We start from the raw sequence: 10,145 nt of genomic DNA on the forward strand, positions 1-10,145 counted from the left end.
GTGTGCTCTAGTACATGTCTAATCCCTGGAGAATATTGGACTGTAAAACCTGATTCAACATTTTCTTTGTTCTGAATGTTTGACAAATCAGTGTAGACCTGGCTATCAGGTTCTCCCAAGCATCCCTCAGTCCCTGCCTGTCACAGAGTATGGCTGGTATACCCACCCTCTAGCTTAGAGATTGTGCTGCCATTCTCCTAGCAGCCCTTCCTTAAGTAATCCAACCATTTTGTTTACCTTGTCTTTTTCATCTATCTTTTTTTACCCTCCTGACCTCTTAGTCTGACTCTCCCCCTGTCGCTTCCACCCACTCCTGACATGGCTCAGGATCACGTCCTCTGTGGACTCTCCCAGATGTCCCTGCCCCTGACTATGCTCTTCCTTTTATCTTTAATAAACTTTCTACTCCACTGTACCTAGCAGCAGCCAGGTCCTTTCTTTTTTATTTTTTTTTTCATTTACCTCCCAGTTACTGTTCCTTAATTTCAAATTCATAGCCACCTTTTGGTTCAGTTGTTGTTTCTGTTTGAGTTGGACTGAAGTTTGGGTGCAGGACTTCCCAGCTGTGAAGCAAAGGGGTGGCTGCACTGTTCGTTGGGTGTGTAATGGAATGTGCACACCAAGGACTCTGTGCCTTGGAAGAGGAACAGGTGGCCTGGGAGAGTGCAAGATTCTACTAAAATACAAATTTATCAGACCTGGGCTCTGTCTGCCCCAAGGGTGGAAGGCAGTGTCATTTAATCTCTACTCCATCAGTAGGGGAGCTGCTACTGTCCTGTGGACAGGCTAGCAATCAGGAGGAATGCAAGTGGGAGGTAGCTTGCAGGTTCTTACCATATTCTCCTCTGATGCAGTTCATCAGAGAGCTGAGAGGGAGACCACAAGCCATGCCAAGGTGAGTGTGGCAGCCACCAGGAAGAACAGGTTGGCTAACCTATGAAGGTCCAATCCAATTGGACTTGCATAGACAGTGACCTTCTGTTGTTACAAATGATGACCTGGGTATAGAGCCTTGCTTCTCAGCCTGCATAAATATGCATTCCTTGGGAAATTGGCGGCTCAGTTGCTCTGGCCATATTATTGTCCAGCATCCACACACAGGTACTACTTCGGGTGTGCATGGGGTAAGACAGATTTAAACACAGAAAGTCTGGTTTTTAGAAGTTCTGAACATTGCGTTGGATATGCAGTTTTGCATGATACATTTTACAAATAGTTTCAAAAATGGTAGCAAGGAGTTAATGGGATCATCCTTCAGCAATATTTGATTAAAATCTTTTTTACCTTTCTACTACCACCAGCCACAATGGTGTGATTCAGGGAAATTCAATTCCAGGGCAAGAAAGGAGTTTCTGAGATGCAGGGATTTCTCAGGTGTGCAGGGTGATGTGCACGTGGATAGGGCAGATCCACATCATGTGCCACAATGCATGTGACAGGAAACAGACATTAAATTATTCCTCAACATTGTTTTGTTTGTGTGCTCAGTGTGGCTGGGTTTTGATAGGATCACAAGGAGGCATGGGGAGCTACAAAGACAGAGCCCACCTTTCTGATCACCTCCATACTCTGTATGGAGCTTTAGATCATGGGGCCTGTCTTAGTCAGGGTTTCTATTCCTACACAAAACATCATGACAAAGAAGCAAGTTAGGGAGGAAAGGGTTTATTCAGCTTACACTTCCATATCGCTGTTCAACACCAAAGGAAGTCAGAACCGGAACTCAAGCAGGTCAGGAAGCAGGAGCTGATGCAGAGGCCATGGAGGGATGTTACTTACTGGCTTGCTTCTTCCCCTGGCTTGCTCAGCTTGTTTTCTTATAGAACCCAAGACTACCAGCCCAGGGATGTCACCACCCACAATGGGCCCTCCCACCCTTGATCACTAATTGAGAAAATGCCTTACAATTAGATCTCATGGAGGCATTTCCTCAAGGGAGGCTCCTTTCTCTGTGATAACTCCAGGTTGTGTTAAGTTGACACACAAAACCAGCCAGTACAGGGCCTCTGTTTAGAAGAGAGGTAAGTAGTAACTGAGTGGTCAAAAATATAACATGTTAGGAGTCACTTTGAGTTACTTTAGTTGAAGTTATGAAGTCTGTGTTTAATTTGTATACATATGCAATCATAGGTAACATTGGTCTAGTTTACATTTTTCCTGGCTGAGTTTCCTTAAGTCTTTTGATTAAAACTTAGCTACAATTTGGGGCTTATGTTCCTGACTTTTTTCTGCATCCCCTTATTCTTTCACAAATGTTGTAAACCTTTTGATTGTTGTAGCTCTTTGGTATGAATGGACAGAATCCACATTGTGCCAAAATATGTACTATTATTTCATAATCCTATTGATAGTTCTGAATTTTTTCAAATGGCATGTAGCTTGAGAATCACCTTTCCTGATATAGATTGTTAAAAAATCTTCTTTGGATTGTTTTGAGTTTATGCTTCAAGTTGAAACTTACTCAACATCTTTTTTTTTTTAAATCACTTAATGGTGTAATTTACAGTTGTATAAATGGGTAAAAGATACTCTACATAATCCATTCATTTAGCAAAATACAGTTAGTGTGTGAAACTGAAACTGATGTGAAATAATGTACAAACCCATAGAAAGATGACTTTCATATATATCTTAATGACACAATATATTGTTAGGATCACATAAACGATATCTTACTAAGAATGACTTAATTGAGAAAACAAGGAGTGGGAATAAAACATGATCCAGAATTGAACAATGAATCTGGATGTGACACAGGATTGTGTATTGGCGTGCAAAATAAACTCTGATAGCAGTAGTTGGGATTTCCCACAGATACCAACTAAAATTAGTTAAAAACATATTGTATTGTTATAGTTGATGTAAAATTGCAGATATTTAGTGTATGTATTTTGGTACATTTGGATGTAATACCTGCACCCAAGGAACCCCATTGTACATTGGGTTATGGATAGGAAGGTACATTCTAACTGCTTAGAGGTTAGACAGTTGTCCAGCTGTTGTGCTGCTTAGGGCATATTAAAATATAAAGGCTGTGTGTCTTTCATCCTGGAGCATAAATGGTCTAAGGCAGGTAGAAACAGGATTTTTTAATGTTTTCAACTATACCTTTACTGTATTATATTATATGTTTCTTGAGTTTTTGATAGTTTGGGGTCTTTCTGTGGAGAAACAGTTTTAGTTTCTTCTTCCTGATCCCGAAGACTTGCCTCTACTCATTTGTTGGCAAATCTGTGCTTTCCTGTTGTTGCAATCATCACTGTTTGGGTTTTTGCTACTGAAGTGATTGATATGGGTAACATTGATTTTGGGTTTTTTAAACTTTCTCATAAATTATTTTCTGTGTCTAAGTAGCTTCAGCTGTCAACATTTTAGAGATGACTGTAATAATCTGAGACACCCTCAATTGAGGGCATGCTCTCATCAAAATGGCTGGATGCTGTGTCAGTGAGAGATTGTGTGGAGTGATGATTGATGTGGGAAGACTCTCCCACTGAGGGTAGCAGTATCCCTATGTAAGTGTCCTGGGCTGGATGAGAGACGAGCTGAGCATGAGGCAGTGACCAAGCAAGAGGGCAAGGCAGGGAACGATGTTTGTCCATGGTTTTTGCCTTCCTTTTGGAAGTTTGAGTTTTGATCCTAAGCTCTCAAAATGATGCACTGTGATCTGACAGAAGCAAACAAGTGAACCTGTTCATTACCTGAGATAATGCTTTTGGGTAGAGGATTCAATCACAGCAGCAGCAGAGTAGCAAGTACTGGGGAATTAAAAACAAAAAAAAAAAGGTTCGCAATAAGTGATTTTGCTTCTGGATAGAACTTGGAAATGTCTTTTGGAGGAAATGTAGGAAATATCAGGACCTGAAATGGCTAACAGTATCAAAAGCTATATACTCAGAGCTTAATCAGCTGTTCTTGTAGCACCTGGAAGATCTGAGTATTGACAGTAATGCAGACTGAAGATCAGGTCATAGGATTTTAATATAAAATATACTAAAAGCAATATTTAGCCTGAGCTCTTTTTTTTTTCATCCCCAAATCTTTCTTATTCTGCCCATGATCTGAGAAATTAAAGCAGGCAGAATTAAAAATAATGGACTGAATTTTTAGATGGAATATTGAATCTCTTAGATGAGTATTACTAGTGATTAATTCAGGGTTCCACTGGAGAAAAAAAAAGAGCAATAAGTGGGGCAGAAATAAATGCAAAGTCTGTGGTTTGCAGAGAAAAACAGTACTGGGTAGTTTCAGATGGCAGCCAGATGCTGAAACAGAGGCCTGAATTTTCAAAGAGATTATCACCATTAAAGAGGTCATTGCTCAGGATTGGAAGGAAGCCTAAGAATGTGTCCTAAGGGAAACACTCCCTCTTGCTAAGCCTTCAATGAATGGAAGGGGGAGTAGGCAAAGTGATTCTTGGTCCCTGGAAAGGGTTCATACAAAACCTGCTACAACTGTGGTCCAAGGGTGGCAGGGTCCATCCCAATTTAGAATACAAACTTGACAGGATACCCAAGTTCTGGAAACAAGAAAGATGCAAAATTTAAGGTCATGGATTCTTCCTCTGTGGTGTCAGTTCAGCACTGTTCCAGCCATAATACATAAAAGAACACATACTAGAGATAACCCCTACAAATGTAATCGATGTGATAAAGCCTTTTCACAACACAGTTACCTCAGAACCCATAAAAGAACACATACTGGAGAGAAGCCCTATGAATGTAATCAGTGTGGTAAAGCCTTTGTATATCACTGTTATCTTCGAACACATGAGAGAACACATACTGGGGAGAAACCCTACAAATGTAATCAATGTGATAAAGCCTATTCCCAACACAGTCATCTTCAAATACATAAAAGAACACATACTGGACAGAAACCCTATGAATGTAATCATTGTGGTAAAGCATTTGCATATCATAGTCAACTTAAAATACATAAAATATCACATGCTAGAGAGAAATCCTATGAAGGCATTCAATATCATGAAGCGTTTACATATCACAGTACTCTCCAAATACATAAAAGGACATATACTGGAGAGAGACTATATGAATGTAAAGTCTTTGCATGTCCTAGCAACCTTCAAATACATAAAAGAATACACACTGGAGAGAAATCCTACAAGTGTAATCAGTGTGATAAAACCTTTTCACAGTACAGTAATCTCCAAATACATAAAAGAACACATACTGGAGAGAAGCCCTATGAATGTAATCAGTGTGGTAAAGCCTTTGCCTATCCTGGTTATCTTCACATACATAAAAGAATGCATATGGGAGAGAAACCTTACAAATGTAATGAATGTGGTAAATCCTTTTCACAACAGAGTTATTTTCAAATACATAAAAAAAAACACATACTGGAGAGAAACCTTATGAATGTAAGCAATGTGGTAAATCCTTTGCCTATCATGGTCAACTTCAAAGGCATGAAAGAATTCATACTGGAGAGAAATCTTATGAATGTAATCAATGTGGTAAAGCCTTTGCATATCATGATTATCTTCAAATACATAAAAGAATACATATTGGAGAAAAACCCTATGAATATAATCAATGTAGTAAAGCCTTTTCATGTCACAGTAGTCTCCAAATTCTTAAAAGAATACATATTGGAGAGAAACCCCATGAATGTGATTGGTAAAATAAAGCCTTTGCACATCATAATGATCTACAAAGGCATGAAACAAATCACATTGAAAAGAAACCCTATTTAATATGTTGACACGTTTGTACATTGCTATGGTCCTCATTATCACAAATTATTCATACTGGAGGGAAACCCTATGAATGGAAGCAATATTGTTAAGCCTTTGCTCTTCACAGTTATCTCCAAATGAAGAAAAGAACACAATACTGGACAGAAACCCTAAGTATGTTGCACTCAATGTGGTAAAGCCTTTGTATTATGAGGTCTGCTTAGATTCAACACAACTCAAACACCAGGTCAATGTAAATTGCAAGAATTCATTGTAATCCGACCACTTCTGATCTATCAGTCTCAGAACAGACTCAGGAGTGAAATTGCAACACCAAGCCAGAATGTTATAGAGCTTTTGAGCTTGAAAACCACAAACATCTGCACCAAGTTACAGGTAAATTTGTCCACCAATCAGGATTTAGGTATAGGGGCTTTCCTTATGTGGTTGACTATATCAACTGATAGAGAATGTAGGTTTTACAGTCTGACTAATCTCTTTAATTTGTTGTTTTATGGTTAGGAATTGTCATTATCTTTGGGGGAAGAAAAGATAAATAAGGGAAGCTGGTCAGCTGTTGGGAAGTCCCCAACTCCCACAGGGCCTGGGAGATTGAACTTTGTTTCACACTGTGATTAAAACGGAGTCTGAAAACAAGAGAGCAATACTTAGAAAAAAATTCTTTTTTTTTCTTTTTAGAAAAAATTTCTTTTACTTGTTCCCAACATTTGCAAATCACAGTCATCTTTGAATACATAAAAGAATATGTACTGGAGAGAAACCCTACAAATGTAACCGATGTGATAAAGCCATTTCACAACACAGTTAACTACAAATAAAAACACATACTAAAGAGAAACCCTGTGAATGTAAGCAATAGTGTTCCAAATAATGAGGAAAAAGTTATACTGCAGAGAAACCCCATAAATGTAGTCAGTGTAGTAAAGTTTTGTACATCATTGTATCTTTATACAAGAGTAAATCTTTAGTGTGTAATAAATCTGTTAAAACCTTTGCATATCACAGTAGTCTTTGGGGATCTGAAATAACTCATACTGAAGGAAATATCAGTTATCTGAGTATAATTTTGTAAATAATCTTACACACAGGATTATTTATTCTGGAGGAAAAATATGACAAGTGTTTAATGAAAATTTTTGTTTCATTTAAAAAACACAGAAATGTTTTGGGAATAGATTCTTGTTTTAATCCCAGATGTGAGGATAAGAGGCTGCTTTATAGCAGGTGACTATGATTTGCCTCATGCTCTAGCAGGGACATTGTTTTGCCAGCTGCAGATAGTTTCTGCAAGCGTGTGATATTTCAAATTCTGGGAAGTTTTCAGAGGATATATATATATGTTAGGGCCCCAAGAAGCGGGGTTGCTATTTTTGGAGGGTTGGAAGTCTAGAGAAGGGTGGTAGGAAAAGGAACCCACAAAATAACCCAATGCTGGGTACATAAATGTCAACTATCTATTCATGTATTGTGATTTCCCCCTCTATTTTGTTTGTACTTGCAAATTCATATGGGCAAAAGTCTTATGAATTTTAAACAATAAGGTAACCTTCTTAGATTTCACAAACTCTTCAATTACATGAAATAACTCCTCCAGGTATAAAACTTATGGATGTGTATTGGTGCCTTTTCTGTTACTATAATAAAACATAATATCTAAGGCAACTTATAAAAGAGTTTAATTTGGCTTAGAGTTCCAGAGGGATGTGGGATCAATATGAAATTGGTATCACAACAAGTGTTGTACATGGCAGTATAGTAGGAAGCTCAGAACTCACATCCACAACCTGCAGCATGGAGCAGAGAGTGGGAACTAGAAATGGTGTGTGGATGTAAATGCTCAAGTCCACCCCAAGTGACATATGTCCTTCAGCAGGGCAGGATTTCCTAAATCTTCCCAAGTGATACTACCAACTGAGAAGGATTTATTTCTTTCACTTCCATCTTACATGCTTGCTTTCTGTAACATGAACCAATTTATGATGAAGAAAAACTCTGTATATAAGCCTTTAGATGCCTCAACATCTGAACTATAGGAATGAATGTTTATACAAGAAAAGCATTTATGAGTAAGAAATTGTTCGCGTAACAATTTGTTTTAATTATATGATGTCAGTGTGCATGTGCAAGCTGGTTCCCAAGAAGATTAGACCCTTGTATCTTCTTGTAGCAAGAATTACAGGAAGTTGTCAAAAACCTGATCTTGGTCCTTGGAATGAATTTGTCTTAAGTGCTTGGCCACTTCTCTAACCCTGTAAATATTTTAAAGCTGTTATGTAGTATCTTCATATCAGGAAATAGAAAAGAACTCATATTTTAAAAGCCCTATCATGTAAACAATCTGATAAAGACTTTAGATATAGTTGTCTTCAGTTTCAAGGTAAAAAAGTCTTTGTTTCATTTAGATTTTATGGTAGTCTGGAGGAGGTCACCAATTGTGGTTGCAGTTTGTATTTTGAAATATTTGGAATAGGTACTGAAGTTTGCTGTATGTGTAGCAAATCCATTTACAGAAGTCATTTACATAGGTCATTCTATAGTCTGTGGCTTCTGTTCATCTTCTATTGCACTTTCACTTTGTATAGATATTTTTTACTGCAATGCATAGAATGGGATGCCCACCATCTAAGTGGTCCATTGTTTATTTATATATCAGGCGGTGTCTGACCAAACTGTTCAAGTACAGGTGGTTGTTCCTGGATTTGTTTTTCCTATTTTCACAGATTTCCTTGAGATATTGTTGTTTGTTATCCATCTGGCTTGGATGTCAGTAATTAATCAAGGTTGCATTTGAACTCTTGATTCTCATGTGTCAGCCTCCTGAGTACAAGTCCAAGGGTAGAAGATGTACCCCTAACGTGTCTTGTTTTGTCAACACATTTTAACAATGTTAATTTTAAAATGCTTAGTAGTAGAGAATACAAAAAAAAAACATTAATTACTTTATATATGTATCCAAAGCAGCATTTTTTCTGTCTTAGTTTGAATTTTATTGCTGTGAAGATACATCATGAGCAAGGTAGCTATTATATAAAAGAAAACATTTAATTGGGACTGTCTTACAGTTTTAGAAATTCAGTCCATTATCATCATGGTGGGAAGCATGACAGCATCCAGACAAAACTGGATAGCTCAAGCCATCTTTATTTATACAGAATTCCAGAGCATTCAAACACATATAGAGTTTCAGATTTTTCTTACTCATTATTCAAGACTCTCAACAAGTACTTATTAAAATTCATTTTAAGATCCCCTTATTTTCTTGTAGTTAGTGATTAACCTTTTCCCATATCTAAGCAGTATAGTGTTACAATGCAAATGATTATGTCATAGCTAAGCACAACTGCATATTGCAAGCCAAAATGATTTAAGTACCATATTGCAAGCCAAATTATTATATTTAGCCAGGCATATCTAGTTTGTACACAGGCTGGTAGCAGACATACAGTTTCAAAGTAAAAAACAATTAGAATCCAAACAAATTTTTAACAGGAATTTAATGGTCTAATTCAGCATTTATATTCTCATGCAAAACATCATGACCAAGAAGCAAGTTGCAGGGGTTAAAGGGTTTATTCAGCTTGCACTTCCACATTGCTGTTCATCACCAAAGAAAGTCAGGACTGGACCTGAAAGCAGGTCAGGAACTTGGAGGCAAGAGCTGATACAGAGGCCATGGAGTGGTACTGCTTACTGGATTGCTTTCTCTGCTTGCTCAGCTTGCTTTCTTATAGAACCCAGGACCACAAGCCCAGTGATGGCACCACCCACAGTGGGCAGGACCCTCCCCCCTTGATCACTAATTGAAAAAAATGCCTTACAGCTGGATCTCATGGAGGCATTTCCTCAAGGGAGGCTCCTTTCTCTGTGACAACTCCAGCTTGTGTGAAGTTGACACACAAAACTAGCCAGTACAATGACCTTTTATCACCTTCAAATTAAGTATGTTCATGATGTATTGTAAGTTGTCTTTTATGCCATGATCTGTCTTCATTTTACAGTATGCTTCTGCCCTGACAGAAACTGACAACTAACACTTTCCATCAACTCGTACTCTATCTTTTATATAACACCTTACCTTACCTAAGGCAATGATGAATCTACCCAATTTATATTTCCTTTAGAAGCACAACAAATTTAACTTACTAACTAATCCTAAGGATGAACTAACTTGTCCTGAGAATGAACTCTCTACTGTTGATCTTTAGGCCCTATCTCCTCTCAGTGATATTTGAACTTTCTCTCTCCACAATGTATTGGCATGCTTAAGTCCTCAGAAGAAATAGTTGACATTTCCAAGCTTCTTCCTTTTTCCTCATATGTTCCTATCAATTTTAGACGATCCAATAAGGGATCTTCTTTAAAAATGTCAGTCAGTCATACCTTTACTTAACCCTTTGAATAAACAGAAATCATGGCTCTGTCT

At 37.8% G+C, this 10,145-nt stretch overlaps 1 pseudogene; it reads left to right on the forward strand.

Moving 5' to 3' along the window:
* Positions 1–4,534: 4,534 nt before the first annotated feature.
* On the forward strand, positions 4,535–6,581 carry LOC114639182 (annotated as a pseudogene).
* Positions 6,582–10,145: the final 3,564 nt, after the last annotated feature.

Source organism: Grammomys surdaster, unplaced genomic scaffold (assembly GCF_004785775.1).
Source record: "Grammomys surdaster isolate TR1022 unplaced genomic scaffold, NIH_TR_1.0 125688, whole genome shotgun sequence".
Classification (NCBI taxonomy): domain Eukaryota; kingdom Metazoa; phylum Chordata; class Mammalia; order Rodentia; family Muridae; genus Grammomys; species Grammomys surdaster.